The sequence below is a fragment of the Cydia strobilella genome, chromosome 21 (assembly GCF_947568885.1).
Source record: "Cydia strobilella chromosome 21, ilCydStro3.1, whole genome shotgun sequence".
Classification (NCBI taxonomy): domain Eukaryota; kingdom Metazoa; phylum Arthropoda; class Insecta; order Lepidoptera; family Tortricidae; genus Cydia; species Cydia strobilella.
Window position 1 is genome coordinate 9271249 of NC_086061.1, and position 25504 is coordinate 9296752.

Sequence of the window (25504 nt, forward strand, 5' to 3'; positions counted from 1 at the left end):
ATTCTCCATCAGAGGGCGCTACTAGCTTTGGCCTACTGTCGTATAGATGGCGTTGACGGTTTCGTTTGTTATTTAACAATTTTAACGCATATCAGTGAAAGAACATGGGTCAAAATCATAAAAATAATTAATGCAAATAAAAATAATAATTTATCCATATTTAAATACATTTTATCGTATTTTTATAAATTTTCATTTTTAGTTTTAAAGTGTGTCGACAGATGGCAGTGAATTTACTGGGGTTACAAAATTTACTATGACAGTACCGCTCTAGTATAAGTTACTCTAACGGAGTTATATTATATCTATCTTTGATGTTACTGACACATGAAATAACGAAATCGGATTTTTTGCTGCTGAAAGAAGCCGAAACCGTAAACTTTGCCTGGAAATTACCAAAAATACAGTTTCGGCGCCAGTTTTTTGGCCGAAACCGAAAATTTGGTAGGATATTTTTAGTTATTATTATGCTTTTATTCGCAACCGGTCTTATTACTTAATAAGTAAATGGCACAAAAGGTCACTAAATTTCAAGATAAGTATCATACATTATGTGTAAAATCAGTAAAAGTAGAACGCAAAAATCACCGAAGCGACAAGGAATTGCAGTAAAATACCTATGCCTCAATGTGTTAAGAGTCACACGAACCTGCCACCAAAATGCCGCTCTTATCCAATCTAAGTTAAGCTCTCATTTCGAATCGGAATGCTTAAATTATATAAAAAATTGTTAAACCAAGAAAGTTCTTTGTGTTACAATTTCTAGCAACAAAAACTGGTACAGATGTAGTGCATAATTGCTTTCCATCGTATTTTCTCGGAAACGTTCGTATTTTTCATGCTACTTCAGTCAACCTCAGTACTTTTTGTACCGGGACTGACTGAAATAGCAAGACACGTTCGTACGTTTCCTTGAAAATACGATGGAAAATAATTATGCTAAACATATGTACCAGACATACGGCCGTATTTTAACAATGCTTCTAATGCAGGCACCACACTTCGTCTGGCAAATATTCGTGTTGCATCTCTTTCCTTTGACATACAAAACAAAAGGGATGCAACACGAATATTTGCCAAATACAGCGAAGTGTGGTGCTGGCATAAGAAATCTAAGAGATCACTGCGGTACATGGAGACTATATAAAGAAGCCAAATCTCTATGTATGAAAAGTGTCCATCAAAAAACAGTAATTAGGCGGCGCCACCATACACCGAAATACTACCAAAAACAACCTACGTAATTTGGTCGGGTTATTTGTTACCTTATATGGTTCATGTTATACTCATGTCCCAGAGCCTAACTAGCGCCACCGGAGAGATTAGGAACTATTATTTAAAGCTGAAAGCGGTCACTTTTGCAACAATTCTGCCTTAAGAGATTGGCATCCTTTCTATACCATCCATACTGCGGTACGATAACGATCTGTCAGTGTCAAAAGTAACATTTCTCCAACCAAAAACGTCACTTTTGACACTGACAGATTGGTATCGTACCGCAGTGATCTCTTAGAAGCGTTGTTTTAATTGAGCCGATAAATAAATGCTACTTGAATGTTCATTTAAAATTCATGGTATATCAGAATTTCGTTTTAAAATTTGAGCGTATCTTCGATCGTATGGCGGCGACGTTCATGTCACTCTTAAAATGTCCAAGGTAATTTTTATTGTGTCGGCAGTTTTTATTTTATTTATTTATTTTATTTATTTGGAGATCCAACAGCTGTGACATTAACATAAAAATTATAGTTGATACAGGAAGCCAATTATAGGAACTCACAGGTAGTGACATGATACAAACTAATAGGTACTATACTAAGGTTGCGCACTATCGCAGCCACATATGTAAACAGAGCGTATACAAATGATAACTAATAAGGGAGTAACTAAAATACAAATTAACTTAGCAATGAAGACTAAGAGGCAAGAAAAAAAAAGAGAGTAATACCAATGAGGATATAATAAGATAGAGCGGTACTGTCATAGTAAATTTTGTAACCACTGTAAATTCACTGCCATCTATCGACATACTTTAAAACTAAAAATGAAGATTTAAAAAAATACGTTAAAATGTATTTAAATATGGATAAATTATTTTTTTATTTGCATTAATTATTTTTATATGATTTTGACCCATGTTCTTTCACTGGTATGCGTTAAAATTATAAATAACAAACGAAACAGTCAACGCCCTCTATACGAGTGTAGGCCAAAACTAGTGGCGCCATCTGATCGAGAGTCAAATTTTCGTGATTTTCGAGGCACGTTTTTTCCTTAGACTGTATCCATCTATTACGGAGTTATATCTATCTTTGGTAATACATAAGTAAGTAATAATAGGCATTCAAGAAGGCGACAACACGCTCACTCAAAAGACTCAAAATATCTCTGCACTAAATTACGTCTCACGCTAGGAATTCTACAGTTGAATATGAATATAGTTTTCGTAGTTTTTGTAGAATACGTGAAGCAAACGTGAAGTTACATGTATAACGAAGTCGCTTAGAACCTTTTTCGTGTGTTTTATGTAACCGTTACAAGTTACGTTAAATCTTCGATTGCGGATTGCCGCGGGTTATGTTCTGTTATGTGTTTGAGTTATCAAGTGGTTAGGTTAGTACTGTCTAACCACTAAACGTAAAACACGAATGCCACAGAAACGAGAAGCGTGAAGCTTCCTGGTATAGTTTGTCAAAGGACTGTCTCATTTCAAACATAGACAAAGAGAATCATACTATCTTTGTCTTACACTAGTACTAGCACCCAAAAGAAAAGGATGAATATAGTTTCTTTGTTCTTATTTACTGACAAGATTTGCTTGACCAATATAACAAATATTTAAATTAAGGGAAAAATGAAAAAAACAACTCTGGCGAAAACTGTTACATTGTGTTTATTATAAACTATTTTCGAGTAGTTTATTAATGAAAATGAAAATGAAAGTTTATTAATAACAATCGTTACGGGTCTGTTAAGTGTACATGCGGTATACATATTAAACTTGTTGATTAAAATGTATTGTTGTTTACCCATATCTTCATTGACATTTTGGTGGGACGTCAGTCATCCGTGACCGCAGCTGGTGCAACCCAGCTGAAGCTGAACGTAAAAATAATTAAATAATATCGCGTAAGACCCATCTAGATTTTAAATCAATCAATCAATCTTTGGGCATGCTCCATCGATATTGTCGATGATTCCGCCAATGTCAAGGTTTAGGAAGGCACGTGCTTTATGAAGACAATTGGCCGGTGAATATCCACGACGCAGTTCACTCAGATGAGATCGTGATTGAGTAACAAACACACAAAACATGCAGTGTATTATAATAGGACGCAATTAAATCGTAATCAACTTACTAATTTCTCATCTCAATAACCTCTTTACAAGTACATAGCATAAAGAGATGCAAATTGCAAACGTAAGTATTATGTAACGGCTATTAACCTCGAAACAGCAATAACAAACGAAAGGGACAGTGTGCTTGAGAAACTGAGCTTTCCGATATCGGTACAGTCAGCAGCAGAAGTTGTTAAGCGGGAAAGGTGTTCAAAATGATCTGGACGCGACTTTATTGTTAAGAGAAGCTCCCTGGTTCCAGTGTGGATGAGGAGGAGTTCACTCTGGTGTCAAGAAAGAAGAAGGCGCGCTCGGCGCCTCGTAGGACTCAGTGTGGTACCGCCGAACCGGCTAATTCTGGCTTGCGGATTGCTAGTATTGCTGTATGTACCGCGCCTGCATTACACCGCCACGGCTGCTGAAGTGGTGGAGTATGTACACCAGAAGACCGGCTACACGCTGAGGGTGTTCCAGCTTCGATCGCGCCACTACGTGCACTTCAACTCTTTTCTTCGTGCCCATCGAGTGCGCCGACTTCTGGCCGAAGGGTGTCGTGTTTCGGAGGTTCCGGGGCAAACTGACGAATCCGACACAAGACCAGACGATTAAACGAAGCCACGCCGTTGTCGCCTAATTAGTGTTTAGTTTTTAAGTTGATAAAATGCACATATATATTTAGTCTGTAAGGTATTTGTAATATGGGCCTATGTAGTTGCCCCATTTTTTTTATATAAAAATAAATAAATAAAATAACCGAAATAACCTTACCTGAGTTGATTCGGTAAGGAAGTCGAACTTTACTGTTCTACCTTTAGGGATGGCGAGGGGGTGCCATAAGCCCTCAAGAAATTGCACATGCCGCCGTGGCCCGAATGGCCGCGGGGCTTAGGCACCTGCTGCGGTAGCAGAGGACGCTGGTTCGATTCCAGCCCTGGGTAGTGAAGGCCTTGGTCACTTTTTTCTACGAATATGACATTTATTTCAGTTTATAATTTATATGTACCGGCCAATAATATATCACCTTTAAGTGTTTTTGATGTATGAGCTTGTATAGAGTAAACAATATAGGTTAGTTTGTAGATTGCATATTTTGCTAGTCATTTTATACAAATATATGATGAATACTGCACTGAAATACAACGCCGTACAATAGAATTCTACTAGACTACCTAAAGCAGTGAGGTGGAAGTCACTCACAAGTAAATAAATAAAGTTATACCGTAAAAACGTATTGGCCGGTACTGTAGGTACCACCTATTATTATTATAATGTCACACAGTTCTGAGGCAAATTAAATTAACACTGGCAACAAAAAGAATATTGATCAAAAATTAAACGAAGGGGCATAGCTGTGGTTAACATACATCAAATTGTGTAAAAAAATCAATAACGTTAATATCCAGAGAGGAAAATCGGGCCCACATTTGTATGAAAAAGCGGTCAGCTGACTTCCTCCCCTTTCGTCTTAATATTGGTAACGACATCGACAGTTTCAATTAGAATATATAGCAAATATCGCTGGCCGTGCAACGCGGCAATACCGCTAGCATTTTTGGCACGTTTGGCCTAGGTGACAGTCGGAACGGGACATAGGCCTTTTATATACCTACCTATACATTGCCTGTTAGTTTGCTAAAATTATAATTAATTTTATTTTTAGGTTTAGTACTTCTAGTTTTAATTTTATATTATGTGCTGTGTTCAAGATAAAATAAGTATTTTACGTGATACATCTTTATTTCGAAGAACAGACTTCATAGTTGTTAGTAACAAATTAAAACAAAACAAATAAACTTAAAGCTAAAGGTAATTAATGCAAAAAAGTAAAACTAAATTATAACAAATACAATATTACCCCCGACTCTGATTATCCCCCGGACCAAATGTGCCAAAAATACTGGTGGCATTACCTCGCTGAATGGCCAGGGATATCTTTTGGACGAGGAAAGAACCAGAGCGAGGGTCGCCGCCCCTTTCTCTTAAGCGTCGCCCTATATCCTTAATAAAGTATTTTACTATAAATATAATTGTAATTTTTTTTTTTGAATAAATATTAAATTAGAATGAATTTGTTTAAATAAGTACTTATCAAACAGTAAGTATTTATCAAACACGTCGTTATGTGTAGAATTTAGCCATGATATTATGTCATTCTAATGACGGTATTGACCTCTGTTCACGAGTGTAGCGTAGATCATAGTCATAATGATCATTATAGTGATCTATACTTTGTTGTCGCGCAACAACGCGTGAGTTGATGGTAGATCAAACATTACACCATTAAATTAAATAGGTTAAAGCCAGAACGATCAGGAACAGATCCGGGCAGTTTTATATTTGGTTGGTTAACTGATAAATGTTTTAAGTTTTTGGACCCGAAGTGTTTGGACTCGGGTATGTCCTTAAATTACGTCCAAAAGAGAGGTATGGGCACTGTGAATGACATCTCGCTTTGTGTGGTAGGGCACAGGACAGCGGATGTCATTCCAGCTAGAGCAGAGCCCAACTGGGGAAGTACCTCCTTACAGAAAACCGCAGCCAAATAACACTAGACCCTACTAATAGTGTTGTGTTCCTGCCGGTGAGCAAGGTTGCCAAAGCTCGAGGGAGAGGAGTGTTAGGGTCGGCAACGCGCATGTAACTCCTCTGGAGTTGCAGGCGTACATAGGCTACGGAGACTGCTTAACATCAGGCGGGTCGTATGCTTGTTTGCCACCGACGAAGTATAAAAAAAAAAGTACCCGAAAATATAAAAACACATTGTTTACGTTTATTTAACTATCTAAAGATACAGACTAACATATCTTAATACTTAAATTTGTCATTTTTTTGTTAACTAACTAACATGATGGATAAGCAAGGTCTCCTGACACAGGTAGGTATAGACTCTAGGTTGTACCTATTAAAAGATCTTGACCTTTGTAAATTAACCTGTATTGTTTAACAGACATAAACAGTTTTCATTTTTCTATTTTTTTAATTTTTCAAGTAACATAATAGGTATATATACAAATAGTTCGTTGCTAGATATTGTAATATGTACCAAGAAATTATAGCTAGTAGATGTTTTGTATACTGTACAACTTCTACCCTCCATGTTCTTTGTATAACAATTTTTTGCAACGAAAACTAGTACCAAACAGATATATATTACGTAGATGTTCATACCTTAAGTATGTATTATATTATAAGCATGTCATTTTAAGGGGATCCCATGCCCCAATGACCTTCGATTTGAATCCCTTAGTTTTCTAATGTTTTTTGTAGCTTATCATATTAACAGCAACGAATTTTAGCAATATATTATCCCATATTTACTTCAAAGTTCATTGTTTTCGAAATATTTGCCATCAAAGTTGAACAATTTTAGGCCAAAAAACTGGTTTTCTGGCCATAACTTTTGTATTAATTAGTTTAAAATTAAAACCTTAGACAAATTTTTAGAGACGTCTAAGACGAACCCAAATATGTAGACTTCGTATAAGTAAGATCTTTCACAGCAATCGAGATACGAAAAAAGTGTTTTTTTAGACAATGTTTTAAACAATCATAAATAAATAAGTATTCATTTTTTTCACAATCCGGTAGACAAAAATGGAGATAAAAGATTGAAGAACCGATAGCCGCTTGTCTTATTATTCTATATGTAGTGCAAAAGTAGGAGATACGATTCAAAACTTGTCAAAAATCAATGAAAACCACAGGTAGCCCCTTAAAATGACAACGTAACTTCGATTATTCAGAAGCGAGTTCTAAAAAGTTCGGCGTGTTTTGTTTATTAATTACACCCACAACTCACTTCGCTGGGATATTTTACTATAAAGTAAAAGCTGTATGAATGTCAAGGTGACGATTTTTTTGCATTTTAAAAGTCGCCTCGTGCTTGCGCCGCGATATAATTGTCCCATTATCGAAAAACACATTTTTAACCGTGCTCGATTATTATTTCGCTATATATATAAAGGATGACTCACGTTAGACCGGGCCGTGTCCGGGCCGGAGCTTCCGGCGCTTACTTTTCTATGACATGACAGGTGATCACGTGATGCCCTCCATAGAAAACGAAGCGCCGGAAGCTTCGGCCCGGACACGTCCCGGTCTAACGTGAGTCATCCTTAACCCTTCCGGTAAGGCTGTCTAGCTGTTGAATATTTCGTAAATTATTTTTTATCACGCAGATGCAGTCAGTAAAAAATATTTTTTTTTAATTAAAAGAAAAATGGCAAGATGCATGTACCTACTTGCGACCCTTTGGAATATCTTGCCCGAAAAGGTGATTTTTCCACTTTTTAATTTAAAACATTTGCTTTGAAAGATTTTAAAATTTGGAGTATGTCCAATTGTTTATGCTAGGTACTCATTTTGGCCTAAAAACGTTACAATTATTCTGGCAAAGTTTTATGGCCATTTGAATAGGCAATTATATATAGTAATCCTACAAGTACAATATATTATCGAAACCGCCGTATATATTATGATTATTTGATAATCTATGTTGCAATCTACAACTAGAGATGTTTATTGGCTTGGTACTTGGAACATAAATAATAATTTTCATAGCTCAGACAAAGCAATGATTGTGCCTTCAAATGTTCAATAATAATATCTTAAAGTATTGGAAATTAAATGATTACTTAAAAAGTTCTGTTACTTTATTACTGACAAACAACGCAGGGCCTTAACCAATGAAAGAGACCTTGAAATTTAAAATATATACCTACTGAAGAATAATATAGATTTTTATTAACACTGAGTGCTGGCAGTGAACATTCACTGCCAGCACTCAGTGCTAAGGAAATATTTTTTTTATTATGCCTCTCTAGGGAGGTGAAAATAGGGTTGAAAGTTTTTAACGACTTTTAAAGGTTGACTCACGACAGACCGGGCGGGTCATTTTCATTGCCGGCTGATCGGTGATCACTTGTTGCTTTTGTTGGTAGGTTGCTATGAAACCGTTGTTATTGTAATGTCTGTACAATGTACAATCAACCGTCAGTCATCTGGTTTTACGAATCAAATATATTCCTAGAATTTCCACTGCGACTTATTATTCTTCAGGTTATGGGCCCAGTTTACAAAATTTTCTGTTACGAAATTAAACGGATTAGAAGATTTTACGTCATGGAAATTCGCAATAAAAATGCTACTCGTTCGCGAAAAGTGTTTCAAATACACGTCAACACTACCGAAGAAAGAAGATTCTGCAGAGATAGAGAAGGATCAGGAGGCTTTCACGTTAATATGTCTACACCTGGAGCCGCATCTGTACCCGTATGTGCAAAATCTATCTTATGCTAAGGAGGGTGTGGGACGCGTTGGCGGCTATATTCGAAGATAAAGGTATTAACCGGCGGATATCTTTAATGAATAATCTCTTGGATGAAAAGCTAGAATATCACAAGTCTATGCATGAATATGTTGCATCCGTGATGAGCCACGCTCAAAAGCTTAAGGAGATTAATCAGAGCTTTGATGACGATCTGATAGCCGTAGTGCTATTGAGAGGTCTACCTGATGAGTATAGACCATTGCGAATGGCATTAGAACACTCAGGTATGACGCTTACCTCTGAAAATGTCCGTCAGAAGCTGTTACAAGAGGATTCCGGCCAGGGTTCTTCGAATGATTCCTCAGTTGCGAATTCGGCGTTAGTAGCAAAGAAACAAGGTCAACATTCAGTATTAAAGCTCAAGTGCTTTAGATGTGGCAAGAAGGGTCACAAGAAATCAGATTGCCCGAAGCTGGTAAAGGAAATGGATAGCGAAGGCGTATCAACGGTTTCTTCAAAGTCGAAGAAAGTTGCTCTACACTGTTCACTGTCGGTACACGATTCCTTCAGCCCTTCGGCATTTTATCTGGACAGCGGTGCGTCGAACCACATGAGTTTCAAGAAGCACTGGTTTAGAGACTTTATGATAACTGATAAGAATGTTGTGACATGTGCGAATGATGACAAAATGTCAAGTGAGGGTAATGGTGACATTATGGTAAGACTAAAAGGAGTTTTGTTACCTATAAAAGATTGTTACTATGTACCCGACTTGAAAGTAAATCTTTTATCGATATCGAAGTTGGTACAGAATGGGTGGAAGGTGATATTTGATTTTAATGGTTGTAGGATGATTCACCGGTCGATAGGCCAAATTACGAGTAAACTTGTGATGACTGCTAGTGAAGTCTCAGGTATCTATAAGTTGGATGACTGTTTTCCTGTTGTAGAAGGGGCTTTGGCTACAGTTCAAGTTAAGGACTCGTTGGCGCTTTGGCATAGGCGGCTTGGGCATGTAAATCTGAGCGATTTACGCAAGCTTCCGCAGATCGAGCTTGGAGGTAAAAGCGTAATGGAACCTTGTGTCGCTTGTATAAGAGGTAAGGCACATAGATTACCCTTTCCAAATGGTGAAGCAGGACGAGCTGATGACAAACTCGGCTTATTACACGCCGATTTGTGTGGACCAATGTCGGAACGTTCTTACGGGGGTACTCATTACATGTTTGTCATTGTGGATGATTTCACTAGAAAAATGTTTGCTTATTTTCTTAAGGAAAAGTCGCAAACTTTAAGCTTCTTTAAGGATTTTGTGACGCATGTGGAGAATGAGACAGGTTTGACAGTCAAACAATTGAGAACGGACAATGGTACTGAGTTCGTTAATAAAGATTTTAATGCATTTCTTTCCAGCAAGGGAATAAGGCACCAGTTGACAGTTCCCTACACGGCAGAACAGAACGGAGTCGCGGAGAGGTCCCTGCGTTCGATTACAGAAATGGCACGGACCATGCTTATGGATAAAGGCTTAAATAAGAAGTTTTAGGCGGAAGCTTGTAACACAGCAGTATACGTCAAAAACAGACTGCCTCATAGCGCCAACAATGGGAAGATTCCGGAAGAACTGTGGACAGGGAAAGTACAGAAGTTGGATCATTTGAGAGTATTTGGTTCAACGGCCTATGTGCATATTCCGAAGGAGAAGAGAAAGAAATGGGACGCTAAGGCAAAGCAATATATTTTTGTCGGCTATTGCGAAGATACTAAAGGTTATCGCTTTGCGGATCTTAGCAATCCTAGACAGATTATAACAGGTCGAGACGTTACATTTATTGAAGGTTCTGATTTAAAGGCGTCAGAAACTGGTTCAAATGTAGAATTGATATCGTCTCAGAGGACTGTTCAAGATGAAGACAATGATCTTGTATGGGAAATCGGTCATTACTCAAAGACGGTTCCGAATACGTCAATGGCAGAAGAGTCCTATGAAGATGCGGTAGAGAGCTCGGACGCAGCCGATGTATCCGTAGAAGCTTGCGCGGAAACTACTCGTATAGCTGAGTCAGATGTACTCAATGTAGCTTCGGGACAAGAACCGACTATTGAAGATCGTAACGAAGAACCAAGAGCGGCTGATGTGCACAATGAGGCAGAACCTAGGTATCCTCTAAGGAATAGGTTACATAATGCACATAGCGGACTGTATTGCTACAAAGGTACCTGCAATATAGAGGGAGAGCCCCGGTCATACAAGGAAGCATTACAGAGAGACATGAGACTCATGAGTGGCAAGCAGCAATGGAACGTGAGTTGGAGTCAATGAAGGAGCACGACGTTTGGAAGGTTGTTGACAAACCGCCAAAAGCCAAAGTAGTGGGAAGCAAGTGGGTCTACAAGTACAAGTATGACGCCGATGGAAATCTAACATACAAAGCCAGACTTGTCGCAAAAGGCTTCACGCAGTCATACGGTGTGGATTATTTTGAAACGTTTTCACCCGTCGTAAGAAGATCAACTCTTAAGTTATTGCTGGCGTTGGCCGCTGAAAATGATTTACAGGTGCATCATTTCGATGTAAATACTGCAATTCTGAATGGCGATTTACACGAAAAAGTTTATATGCGATTACCGGAAGGTTTTGACAGCGAAGGTCAGAAACAAAAGGTTTGTTTATTGCAGAAGGCAATATATGGCCTTAAACAAGCAAGTCGCTCGTGGAACGAAAAAGTCAAAGATGTATTGTTGTCAATGTCATTTCAACGTTCCGAGTACGATAGTTGTTTATATTTTAAAGACGATATTTTCATATGTCTTTATGTAGATGATTTTATAATATTTTTTGAAAATATTAAAAGTAAGGTGGAATTGTTGAGCGGTTTGCGCAAATACTTCAAAGTGAAGGATTTAGAGGAAGCTCGACAATGTTTAGGCATGAGTTTAGAACGAGGAAAAGAAGGTACGTTTTTCCTACATCAGAGGAAGTTTATCGAAACCGTTCTAAAGGATCATGGTATGGATCAATGCAAACCAGTGAAAACTCCGCTAGAACTGGATCTGCATAAGGTTTTGGCAGATGGGGGTGGTGAAGAGTTGTATCGCCAGGAACAATTACGATACCAGTCTTTGGTTGGTGCATTGAATTACCTAGCCTGCAACACCAGGCCCGATATATCGGCGGCTGTGAGCTTCTTAGCTCAATATAATTAATGTTGCCGATCTGTACACATGAAGGCGGCTAAGCGTGTTCTACGTTACATAAAGGGAACGTGTGACTTAGGCCTTCTATTTCGGAAGTCAAAAGGTGAACGTAACAAACATTTAATTACAGGTTACGTTGATGCTGACTGGGGAGGCGACATTAAAGACAGAAAGTCTTATTCAGGATACATGTTTGAAGTTGGACCGAATATGATATCCTGGGAGTGCAGAAAGCAGAGGTGCGTGTCACTTTCTTCAACTGAAGCAGAATTCGTCGCATTATCTGAAGCATCCAAGGAAGCTGTGTACCTCCAGAGGTTAGTCAGTCACGTAATCAAAAAGGGGAACTCTAAGAGTGTCAAGTTGTTTGTAGACAACCAGAGCGCCATGGCGTTGGCAAACAACCCTGTTTCTCACCGGCGGACGAAACATATCGAGATTAGGTACAATTTCGTTCGTCATTGCGTTAATGAGGGGTTGATTCAGTTGGAATACATCCCGACTGAAGATAACTTGGCCGATGTCTTAACTAAGCCATTGCCCCGAGTTAAGTTTGAAAGGTGTGTGACTGGTTTAGGTTTAGACTTGAGTGCTTGATGATGCTGTGGGTGTTCTCATGATGATGGATGGTTGCTTGAGAGGAAGTGTTGGTAGGTTGCTATGAAACCGTTGTTATTGTAATGTCTGTACAATCAACCGTCAGTCATCTGGTTTTACGAATCAAATATATTCCTAGAATTTCCACTGCGACTTATTATTCTTCAGCCTTCCATAGAAAACGAAGCGCCGGAAGCTCCGGCCCGGCCCCGGGCCGGTCTAGCGTGAGCCTTTACGCTGATTAAAATCCGGTTCCGGATTTTATACAGTTTATTGAACCAAAATAACAAAACTATTAGAGCCTTATTCTAATCTAAGTGGAATGTAGAACAAGTTGCCACGAGCGCGTTGATGTCTTTTGTTCCAGAAAGTTTAATAGTATAATTAATATTTTAGTTCGGTTAGAAAACATACATTATACAACATTAAAAAGATATATATCTTTAAATCTATAAAGTTTTAATTCAAAAAGTTAACAGGCTAGCAGGATAACTTAATTCATATGTCGCACATGAACTTATAAACAGAACAACTCTTTGTTATTACCAAAGAGAATTAAGTAGACATAGAGTGTTCACTCCACACATCAGTTTTGTTACCAAAAAGACTATTTTTTTTATACCACGTCGGTGGCAATCAAGCATACGGCCCGCCTGATGGTAAGCAGTTACCGTAGCCTATGGATGCCTGCAACACCGGATATATTACACGCGCGTTGCCGACCCTAACACTCCCCTCCCTCGTTGAGCTCTGGCAACCTTACTCACCGGCAGGAACACAACACTATGAGTAGGGTCTAGTGTTATTTGGCTGCGGTTTTCTGTAAGGTGGAGGTACTTCCCCAGTTGGGCTCTGCTCTAGATCTGGAATGACATCCGCTGTCCTGTCCCCTACCACACAAAGCGAGATGTCATTCACAGTGCCCATGCCTCTCTTTTGGACGTAGTTTAAGGACATATCCGGGTCCGGACGCAGTTTAAGGACATACGGGTCCAAAACTAATATTTTCGTAGTCGACATCTAGCGTCAAGTATAGGAATTATCAGTACTGCTACTCGACAATAGATGTCGCGACGAACGTCAAGTCTAATGCTCAACGATTTTCAGCTAATCTTATAACCGGATTAACCGGAACTCTATTTTCAACTTCTTCTGCTTATAATTGTGTAGTTTTCGTTGCTATAAATTATAAGCTAAAAGAAGTATTATATAGCTAAAAAACTTAACTTTTTGTGACGAAAACTAGTACAGTCAAGGGCATAAATATATACACATTTCCAAAGTTTCAAAAATATGTGTACGGTCTTACACCTTAGACAATAAAGTCGTGATCACATATTTTTGAGCCATTTGTCTGGATCGATATTTTTGCCTTCGACTGTACCAGACATAGATACATGTATGTTATGTAAACGTCCATGCCAAGTTTCATTTGTCTAATTTGAGCATGACGTTTTAAAGTGATGAGTTCGTGTGACCCTTAATGCTGGGGCCACACTAACGGTAAACGCCAGGAAACGCATTAATTATCGCATTAACTCAACGTTTTTCATACGGCCACACTGGACTTATCGCGATAATCAACCGCGTTTCCCGCCGTTTTTCGTCAGTGTGGCCCCGGCATAAGAGTCACTGTCTCTTGCATAATCTATAGGTACTCTAGAGATCGCTCTATTTTATTTTAACTATCCCCAAATGCCAGTATCCCATAGCAGATCGTGATCAAACTTACTCAAATAACCCGTTGTAATGTAAGTACCTACTGGTAATTGAGGCGGTATTCGATCTTCTGGAGTCTGATCTTGTTTTTATATTTATATGACATTATTTGCACTGCGTCTTGCTTGTATTATATTATACAAGTACAAAGCTCGGAAAATTGATAATTTTGAAAACATAACCATAATTTAGTGCCCATTTATGAGTCGAAAATGTTCGTTCGCAGTGCACGGACGTCATTGGGGAATATTTAAGGATGACTCACGTTAAACCGGGCCGGAGCTTCCGGAGCTTCGTTTTCTATGGAAAGCATCACGTGATCACCTGTCATGTCATAGAAAAGTAAGCGCCGGAAGCTCCGGCCCGGACACGGCCCGGTCTAACGTGAGTCATCCTTTAATCGTTGACATTGATATAAGAAAGTCTCAGTCATAACCCTGTTCCATAGAACAGAGTTATGTTCTCAAAATGACGGGCGTTTTTCTGAGCCTCGATTATAATATAGGTATCGGCGGGAGAGTTGAGTTGAATGATTGTACTAATTACAATAAAACCGGCTAAGTGCGAGTCGGACTCGCGCACCGAGGGTTCCGTACTTTTTAGTATTTCTTGTTATAGCGGAAACAGAAATACATCATCTGTGAAAATTTCAACTGCCTAGCTATCACGGTTCATGAGATACAGCCTGGTGACAGACAGACGGACAGACGGACAGCGGAGTTTTAGTAATAGGGTCCCGTTTTTACCCTTTGGGTACGGAACCCTAAAAACGGTACTACGTAAAATAATATGTGAATGTTATTTAAGGGCACGATAGGTATTTAAGGTGCCATTCTGATTTAGCATTATTGCTGCAGCATTGGAGTGCGACATTACTGCCGATTTGCGGTAGCAATGCAGTCGGCAGTAATGTCGCGTTGCAATATTCCAGTAGTATAATGCTAATGATAGTAGTAATGCTTAGTCTGAATCCGAACGTTACCTTTAAGCTACATACCTTAAAAATCAAAATTACAAACTAAATTTTAAACTAAAATTAAAATTAAAAATGTCTCTGTTGGCTATTAAGCTTGCTATCGTTACGAATAAAAAACACTACTTCATACCAAAATCTCGCAGACATTACATGTCGTCGTGGGCGTGAACTCAACTTTGGCGCCGACATTACATTACATTCTGACCGAAGGATGTGGTATTTCGGCGGTTCCGTGACAATCTGACGAATCTTACACTAGAACAGGTGACGCAGCAAAAAACTGTTGTGATATCCAAAATAATTTTTAGTTTTTTAAGATTATAATTATTATATGTATGTTAGACTGTAACGGGCCAATGAGGGCTAACGCGTATGAATTCGCCGCTAGGGGCGCTAGTGTAGATGGTGGTCTTTTCCATAGTTCGAAATGTCAAATGTCACTTGTCACTTCAATGACTGACAGCTGTTCTTTAGTCTTTTGGACCACCATCAACAGAGGCGCCAACTGGTGAGCAAAAAAACGATAGTCCTCATTCGAACAATGATCTAGATATCAACTAGATATCCACTAGATATTAAACAGAAACGATAAGGAGATTTAAGAAAGTCATGTCAAATTTGTCATTTTCTCGATTCCGAATGTCCTCTTGAACGATCTCTTTAAGATTTGCTTAAGATATTACTTAGACATCCAATGGATATCTAATGGATATCCCAAAACGTCACAATAATTGTAGCGTGAAATGACAATTGGTTTTTTCGAATCGAACTGCAATAGATAACTAGTTGAGAACTAAACTATAACGTATCTATTAGATCTCGTATTGTTCTCGTATCTAGTAATTATCACGTTGTTCGAATTGACCGGTAAGGTATCTATATTTTGTGCGTGCAGGATACTTTTTTTAAATATCGAATCAAGCAAGATCATTTACAGGTTTAAGCCGCTTCAATGGTAATTCATTTGCGAAACACCTTGGAAGCAAGTAACATCCGCGGGAACTATTGTAGTGATATAGACCGGTATCGCATTCTATTCAAATTACTTGTTTTACTTTAATGATAACGCAAGATTTGTTAAGAAATATATAGACTTCGGGATAGTGCAATACCGCGTAGCTAACAAAAGCAGTCAGGTCCAATTTCCTTATACATTGTTTTTTAAAACTTTCGACGTTGTTAGTTGCGCGGTATTGCACTATCCTCGACGAAAGGTATGTATACCTACGAGTTTTCTATCCGCTGGACGATCGGGTTTCAAAATTTATCAGCTTAAATTTAACTAATTAACAGAATCTAGCGTCATTTTGCGGAAATCCATATTAATAAAAGAAATGCCAAGTAAAAATAACATGCTAGTCAAACAGTGCCGCACGATAGACCGTCAACAACTCCTGCATCTTCTGTACCCCTTGTATAAATTTCGTGACGTGACGTATTGAGATTTTGAATTTCAAAACGTCCCGCTTGGCGCGCTGTTCAAATTCCCATACAAAGACACAACGCAAATGCGAACGCTCGTCTCGCTATCGAATGAAATTTATAATAGGGGTTCCGATGCCTCCTAGAGAGACGAAACACGTGTCTTTTAATTAAATTCAAGTTGATAAAGAGTCAAAAGTTAATTGGGGCCTATGTACTATTTTAGATACAGTGCCCATAGACCGGTACCTACTTTGTTACATCAAAACTTGTTTGAATCTTCAGGAAAGTACATAACTAATTGTAAGCTCTATTCAAGAGTGTAGTAACATACCATAATAGGATTCGTTACTAATAGCCACACTCAACCGGCCACATTTTCTGTATGTATTTGCAATACGGTTGCAAATAGTGAACTTTGCGGACGATGGTAAGGACAAAACAGGTAGAGGAAATAGGTCACTATGAGTGTGGATGCAATAGGCCAACTGACTACTATGGATCAAAAAGGTTAAAGCTAGGTTCACGCAGGCGTAGCTCAAGCTGTCACTATACCCAAGTACATATATGAAAAATACTATAGTGATTTGACAGTTATCATATTTCAAACACACAGCCACGAACGCAAGTGTCGTTACCGGGATGCTGCTTAAAACATCTGACACAGATTTAAAGGCCTCAAATAGCATGAAAATGTGGGCTCAAGGAGCTTTATAACCACCGTCAAATATGGGGCCGCCAATATATCGAACATTGTTTCAACATAACAACAGCTCTTTGACTCCATGTCGTAAAGCGACCTTGACATTTGCATTATCATCTTTAGCCAAACCAATAATTGTTTACATTTGCGCAAATCGTGTGAACTCTACCACTGGGCAAGCGTGGAGACCCCTATCTAAGAAAAATATATCCAAAACCTAAGCCTGTGACATTATGGTTTTGGCCGTAGGGTGTCAAGTTCCGGCGGTTCCGCGGCCGACTCCCTGACACTGCGGGGTTGCTGTTGCGACAATGTGATTTATAGTGTTTAGTTTGAAAACATATTTTTATAATATGTATGCTAGTTTGAAGGTATCTGTTGATGGGAAACTAGTTGCCTGAAATAAAGATTTTCATTCATTCATTATTTTATTTTTAAAGTTTCTGATGCTTACAAAAAAAATTGAGACCTAAGAAACATGATTTAATTTTTATTTTGTGTGTTGTAATGTATTTGACTTGAAATTGAATTTAAGCGTCAATACGTACATGTAAAACGCTTATTGACCGAGCTAGCGCGAATGGCCTCCGTTTCAGTTTGAGCTAAAATACTTTTATATGTCCAACTGTTTTGCTGAAAGCAAAGTTCCAAGCAGGTTTTTTGGATGTTTTAAAAATGACGGAGCCATTAAATTCGTGAGGTCTAGCACTAGTTTTTTTTTTAGTACAGGCTGTCGCTGAGGCCGAAATAGGCTGTAAAGTATCGTGATCATTATCACTTTATGTTTTTATTTCGACATAGCAACAGTTCTTTGACTCCATGTTGTAGCCCGACCTTGACATTTAGATTAACCCATCATGTCTAGCCAAACCAAATATTGTTGATATTTGCGGAACCGACCGGTTTTTAGAATAAGTAAATAAGTTTAACCTTCACGTCGCCTTCAAGTGGAATATTTCTTGACTGAATTTGTGTTGACATTTCTTAATATAAGAATTATTTTACTATCACTTTCCTATATACATTATCCAGAATTAATTTTTAAAAGCGGTACTTAAGGTAGCTACGCGACTATGATGTTAGGCACATGTTAGGAGACCTTCCCTAACTTTTCAATTCATGTAGATTGGCATAATTTACAGGTTTTGAAAACAAAATACTGTCAACGACTACGTCATCGATTTTGACACACTGTAAATGTAATGGATCGTTCACCATCATATTTATTAAGTAAAACTAACAAACCTTTTTCCTCTTTTTAAACTTTTTGTTAAATTGAAATTGAAAATATTTATTTCAGGCACAGAACAGAACCCATATAGTGTCAGTACAAAAATTATAATATGCTACCTATATCTATGTTAGTCTGTACACTATGTAGTAAAACAATAAATACCTAAAAACTAATTAAAACTAATTATTTCGATGATGCGCTAGGCTCATGTAATTGGTTCCAACGCCTCATCCGTGGGCAGTCCACTCTGACGACAAATGCGTTTAGGAGACCGTTGGTGCTACCCTGCAATCTATGCAATAGGGATGCCGCTCTTTTACGTATAATAGCGTAAAAGTCATCCGTACGGGCATCGGCGAACATCCCCGACGCACTGCAGTGCCGAGTGGTTAAGGGTTTAGGTACTTCTCTACACTAATGGTCACACTACAACGTGCAATTAATAAAGATCTCTTTTACCGTTATTACAGCACTTTGATTATAAAGAAAATGAACATAGATGTCATACTTGAGTGAGATACGAGTTTTCAAAAGTAACCAGATTCTGTCGACATTAAATTTGACCATGCATCTATAAACTTTTTTTAAACCAAAAAAAAAATGTTTTAATCTCAATAATACTGGCACGGTGTAGCTTATCATTTAGGTTCTGAATGAGTAGTTTTGATCCTGCTCATGTCTCCTGAATCACTCTGTATATAAACATTTGTGACGTTTTCAACCAAAAGGGTACTTATTGTCGGTTGTCAATAAGGCGCTTTTGCCATAAAGCTTCAATTTAAAATCAACCTTATCGACAACCAACAATGTGGTACATTTTAGTTGAAAACGTCACATTTATCAGTTTATCTCATTTATATAGAGTTAAATTATTGCATTATTACACTGGTTTTAGTATTACCGAAATTAAAAGCCACTGCAATACATACCAGACTAATCTAACCTAGATCTAATGCAGTTCTAGGAAGGTCAACTAGACACAATAATATTAATATGACGGCGTACAAACAGCAATAACTGTCCATTGGCGGATCTAATGCCTTTTGTAATAAGGTTTACGAACTGTTAGTTAACAGTGTGGGCGATGGTAGGTACGTTCAAATGAATTGAGGTTGAAAAGAGATGGAAAAGCTTAATTATAATTACCACTACGACTAATGTATACTTTTTCTACTATACAACTAGTAACAAAATTATCTACTGAAAAAGAATCTGCGATACTTACCATCAACATTTATAAATTATATTTAGTTAGTATTTAGAATAAGTTTTTATTTATTTAACTATCGATTACATTCCATAGCTTGGTTTTAGCATTTAATTAAACAATATTTCTTGTGGGCTTATTTTCCTCTTTTTATTGTGCAGTCGGGTTTTTTGTTTTTTTTTATAATAATAAACTTTTTATTTATAACTTTTTAGTTTAAAAAAAGAACAAGTTATTATTAATTCTTTTAAAAGTGAAAGTAAAGAAAATATTATCTCTATCCCGTAGGACTTTCGGGATAAAATGTCTAACGATACCTCATACATCAAAATCCATCAAGCCGTTTAGGCTACAGGAGGCCACAAAGAAACAGACATACATACATACATACACTCGAAAAACATTACCTACCCTCCTCCTTTGGCAGTCGGGTAAAAACACATGCTTTTTTTACGGAATAAAAAGTTTTTTTATGCAGATACGGAGTTTTAAAAACCTATACTAAAGGGACCCACTGACTATCAGTCCGCCGGACGATATCGGCCTGTCAGGTGTTCGGAACTGTCAAATTTTTGTTCTAACTGACAGGCCGATATCGTCCGGCGAACTGATAGTCAGTGGGCCCCTTAACAGCTTGCGTCCAATAAGTATTAATGCTTACAAACCTGGCCATAAAAATGTGCGTACAATTGTAATTGGTGTTTTCGAACCTAACAATCTATAACCAATAATTAGCGACTGTCCGGTAGATAGCCAATAATTCAGCGGCGTAATGTGAAACCTGCCGTATTGTTGCTAAACCAGACTACGCAACTGTATCGGCAAAGATTCAATTACTTATAGACCGGACATTTACATAATACCTTATTCATAGTTAATGCACTTAAATATTAAGTACTAGCTTTTGCCCGCGACTTCGTCTGCGTGGAATTAGTAATTTGGGTGTCTTAATTCTTAAACAAATCTGCTTTTTAATCCATCCTTTATTCACCCCCAAATTGGTCCACACTATACATTTCCAGCCCATTTTTTACACCCTTAAGGGATGATTTCGGGGATAAAAGTTATTTTATATTATTTCCCACAGCTCAAACCATCCCCATACCAAGTTTCATCTAAATCGGTTGAGCGGTTATTGATTCCCCATACAAATTTCCACCCCCCTTTTCACCCCCTTGAGGGGTGACTTCTGGGATAAAATGTATCCTATGTCCTTCCCCGGGATTCAAACTATTTGTATACCAAATTTCAACTAAATTGGTTTAGCGGTTTAAGCGTGAAGAGGTAACACACAGACAGACAGACAGACAGACAGACTTTCGCATTTATAATATTAGTATGGATTAAGAAGCTCGTAAATATTAGAAAGGAATATCTCTCACCTTAGTGCTTATCGCAGTAGCATATTTAGGTATAGCTTTCCATATTCGATATTAGGTACAACGTAATATAATATGTTTATTATTCTACACCTTAAGCGTAGACATCAAGTCAAAAACCGTCCAAGTGTGAGTCGGACTCGCGCACGAAGGGTTCCGTTTATCTATCGTTTTTAGTATTTGTTGTAGCGGCAACAGAAATACATCATCTGGTGACAGACAGACGCACAGTGGAGTCTTAGTAGGGTCCCGTTTTTACCCTTTGGGTACGGAACCCTAAAAACTGATAAAGTCTTATCATTAAAAAGCGATCTCTTTCAGCAAATGATACGCGGCATGACATATGAATAGCAAAGTAAGTGCATAAATATACTTAAATAAAAATTATCATGTGACAACCCAAGCTCATTAATTGTAATTTAAAATTAACCTTGTTTTATTATTACATTATTAGTATGTATACTTACGGTTTATTATGGTTCTGAACTTATGGTAGTAATTACTACTTAATTAGTAAGATTTGGTTGTAACGTGATAAAATATAATTCGTAAAAAATGTAATCTTAAACCGTTTTTCCGCACCCCTTTCTCCCCTTGCAGAAAGGAAACTACATTTTGAATGTCTTTTGACATAGCCAAATTCAATTTAATAAGAACCATTAACGAGAGCACCTAGGGTTCCGTACCCAAAGGGTAAAAACGGGACCCTATTACTAAGACTCCACTGTTCGTCCGTCTGTCACCAGGCTGTATATCTCATGAACCGTGATAGCTAGACGGTTGAAATTTTCACAGATGATGTATTTCTGTTGCCGCCATAACAACAAATATTAAAAATAGAATAAAATAAATATTTAAGTGGGGCTCTTATACAACAAACATGATTTTTTTGCCATTTTTGCGTAATGGTACATAACCCTTCGTGCGCGAGTCCGACTCGCACTTGGACGGTTTTTTCTGACCTTTCGTATTGTTGTTATTTTATCGACTTTAAAATGGAAGATGTTTACATCTACACTTAAACTCAAGTGTTCGTTTCATTTTGTAGTAAGTGTGTTGCGGAAAATATTAATTTTTTGCAATTTATATGTTCAACAGGTTCAACTACAAATTTTTTTCTTTTTTTTATCAAGTTGCAATGTCAGCGCTGAAAACATTTTTCAATGTAAACATCATACTTAAATAACCCCAATCTTAATACCAACCTGAAAACTCTAACAACACACCAGCACACTTCACAGACACATCAAAACATTTTCCATTCACTCACACGAAAAAAAGTAAAATAAAAAAGTAAATTTTAAAAGTTGGCTGCGTTCCGTTACGCGCGCGCTTGCCGCCAAAACGCGGTGGAGTGTCACAGAGAACAAGCGTAAGGTCGGACAAAATGCCCCACCATTTACCGGTTAAAATGTAATTATTTGGTGTAATCGTAACTATACCGTGTTATTGTATTTTTATAAATGGTAAAACGATTTGTAAGTAATTATACGTATCGCTATGTAAATGTCAAGTTTATTTTAGGACGTAGGTACATGGATACACTTACTGAATACATGGCCTTACTAAATGTATGTTTTCAATATTTCAATTTTTCGTCATTTTAGTAGAAATAGTTATTTGTTATGCAAGGCTACAAAGTGGATATTTGGCGTGAGTGTTGAAATTGAAAGCTGAGCGAGCGAATGAATCTAAGATTGAACCATGAGCGACGCGAATGGTTCAAAGATAGATTCCTGAGCGTAGCGAGGCTTTCAAGACACGAGACGCCAAATAATTTTGCAGCAGCGCACTGCTGTGTGAAGCTGCTGCTGCTGCTGCTGCTGCTGCTGTGCTGTGTGCTGCTGGGTGAAAAGTTGTGTGTTCCGCAGAACACACAACTTTTCACCTCACTACAGCGATGAAAATGCGAGATGCAAGAAAAACAATAAAAATATAAAAATAATCATATTTAAATTTCCCTCTATTTAACACTCAAATCCAAACAAAATAAACAAGAGAAAAGCACACATTAAAAATTTAGTAATATTGCCGTAATTCATCGTGTTCGAAATTTAAATGACTTGCACACTAGCGGATAAAGACTTTTGCACGCAGATTTCGCGCTATAAACTGAGATTTTTCCGAGAGAGTGAGGTGAAAAAGGATTTTTCCAAGTAGAACTAATTAGACCTATACTACGCGATCTAGATATTAGGTCACTATAGTATTAAATAACCTTATGAGACACTCCGAAATTCCGAAAAGAATAGATATTTCATACTTTTTGGCTAATTAGATCGATTTTTTTATATATATGTGGTTTCACTTTTCAGGTTGGATTTAAACCAAAAATACTTACGTTTTTAGTGCAGAATAATCTAAATATTTAGGTTATCATTTTAAGAGGTGAATAAAAAAAAAGAATGAATGAATAAATAAATAATAAATAAATATATATATTTTTTATAAATATTATAGGACATTCTTACACAGATTGACTAAGTCCCACGGTAAGCCCAAGGAGGCTTGTGTTATGGGTACTCAGACAACGATATACATAATATATAAATACTTAAATACATAGAAAACACCCATGACTCAGGAACAAATATCTGTGCTCATCACACAAATAAATGCCCTTACCGGGATTCGAACCCAGGACCATCGGCTTCACAGGCAGGGTCACTACCCACTAGGCCAGACCGGTCGTCAAAACAATGAATGTAATTGTATTATTACGTAATCGCACACACACAAATTGATCATCATCACCTTACTATGTGTGGGAGTCAAAATTTGAATGTAATTTTTATCAGATTGTTTCCACGAGTAGACAGAGCCTTATTAAATTTGAGACTTGCTAAAGGTCAAAACATTTGAATTCATTTTATTTAACTGTATAATAGTTATAAATAAATAGCTCCAAGGTGAGTGCGTTATTATGTCTCGTTGCTTTTAATGTAAAACGAAGAAGTAGCTTCCGTATTCAGTATTTCTACAAAATTCCGTATTGAGTAAAATACGGTTATTACAGTTAAAGTACCTGGCGCATTGAAGGTCTGTAAATATCAACTAATTAATTTTCAAATTAAAGTGAATGCTGTACGGCGCCATGTTTTGTGATACCTAACTGAATTTGTCAAATGTCAACATTTGACAGTCGGAGATACAGCATCATGTACGGAACCTTACAGCGCCATCTAGGTTAGCTGTCAAATTCGAAGAACGAATTTGTCTTTACACATCTTATGAATATGAAACAATCAATGAACTTTGCTTTTGTACTCTAAGGATAAAATGGAACTTTGCACACTAATTTTAAAGAATAAGGAGTGCCTTTCCGAGTGGGTGTATTAAAACGGGGTTATACCTATTCTATCCTAACTTGACATCCATGGTGAGCGGTCCTTTGCTTTAATCGCGAAGGCCACAGGCCCTTTAAGTTATGGTGAGAGGTCCTTTAATTAAGGTAAATTGTATTACCCTTGGTCCCTTTTCCAAATCTTGCGATTGATATTTATAGCAGTGGCCACATGCTTGCTACTATTTTTGATTTATATACTGTATTTACGGAGGTTTTCAGAAAAAAGTGTTATTTTTTTTTTCGAAAAAGTAACAACTTTTGGGTTATTTCGGCTCAGAATCAAGAGGACTGTTGATTGAAACAAAGAATATAAGTATCCGCAGTTTTTCATACAATTTACCGAAAATAAACGATTATTATTTTATTTTATTTTTCATTTATAAGTCGCAAGGGAGAGGCTCGCGACTTCGTAGCCCTTCTAGCGCCGTATAGGTATACAGGGTGTCCAGCGGCAGATTTCTGATTTCATAATTTTAGTTAAAAGAGAACTAGGACATTTATTTTACCTATACCTTAACTATTTATTTTTATGAAATTAATATGAGTGTGGATTTCATTTTTAGGGTTCCGTACCCAAAGGGTAAAAACGGGACCCTATTACTAAGACTCGTCTGTCTGTCTGTCACCAGGCTGTATCTCATGAACCGTGTAGCTAAACAGTTGAAATTTTCACAGATGATGTATTTCTATTGCCGCTATAACAACAAATACTAAAAACAGAATAATATAAATATAAATGGGGCTCCCTTACAACAAATGTGATTTTTTTGCTGATTTTTTCCGTAATGGTACGGAACCCTCCGTGCGCGAGTCCGACTCGCACTTGGCCGGTTTTTATATAATCCCATTATCTAAACGTCTACCGTCGCTGTGCACCTACGCACTCCTTCCACCTTTTTCGAATATACCGAAATTGCAGATTTTGGACTTTATTGCTAAGCCAATAAGGGTCGTAATAGATGATTTTACTTTATGCTCTAGAACATAATAAGCAACTTTATGTCGTCTACGCACGACTTAAAGTCGAACTTTACGAGCATGAGAAGTGAAAAAACATTTTTTTTAACTTGAGCTACATAGTGATATTTTGCTACTCTAATAATAATACCTAGGCT

The 25504-nt window shown here is 37.5% G+C and overlaps 1 protein-coding gene across 1 annotated transcript in view; it reads right to left on the minus strand.

Annotated features, from left to right (window-relative positions):
- LOC134750990 (NADH dehydrogenase [ubiquinone] 1 beta subcomplex subunit 3) overlaps positions 1-15849 on the minus strand; it is a 519415-nt gene extending 503566 nt beyond the window's left edge. Inside the window, exon 1 of the mRNA XM_063686294.1 lies at positions 15840-15849. The gene's annotated coding sequence lies outside the window, so the exon portion shown is untranslated. The remainder of the gene's footprint in view (positions 1-15839) is intronic.
- Positions 15850-25504: the final 9655 nt, after the last annotated feature.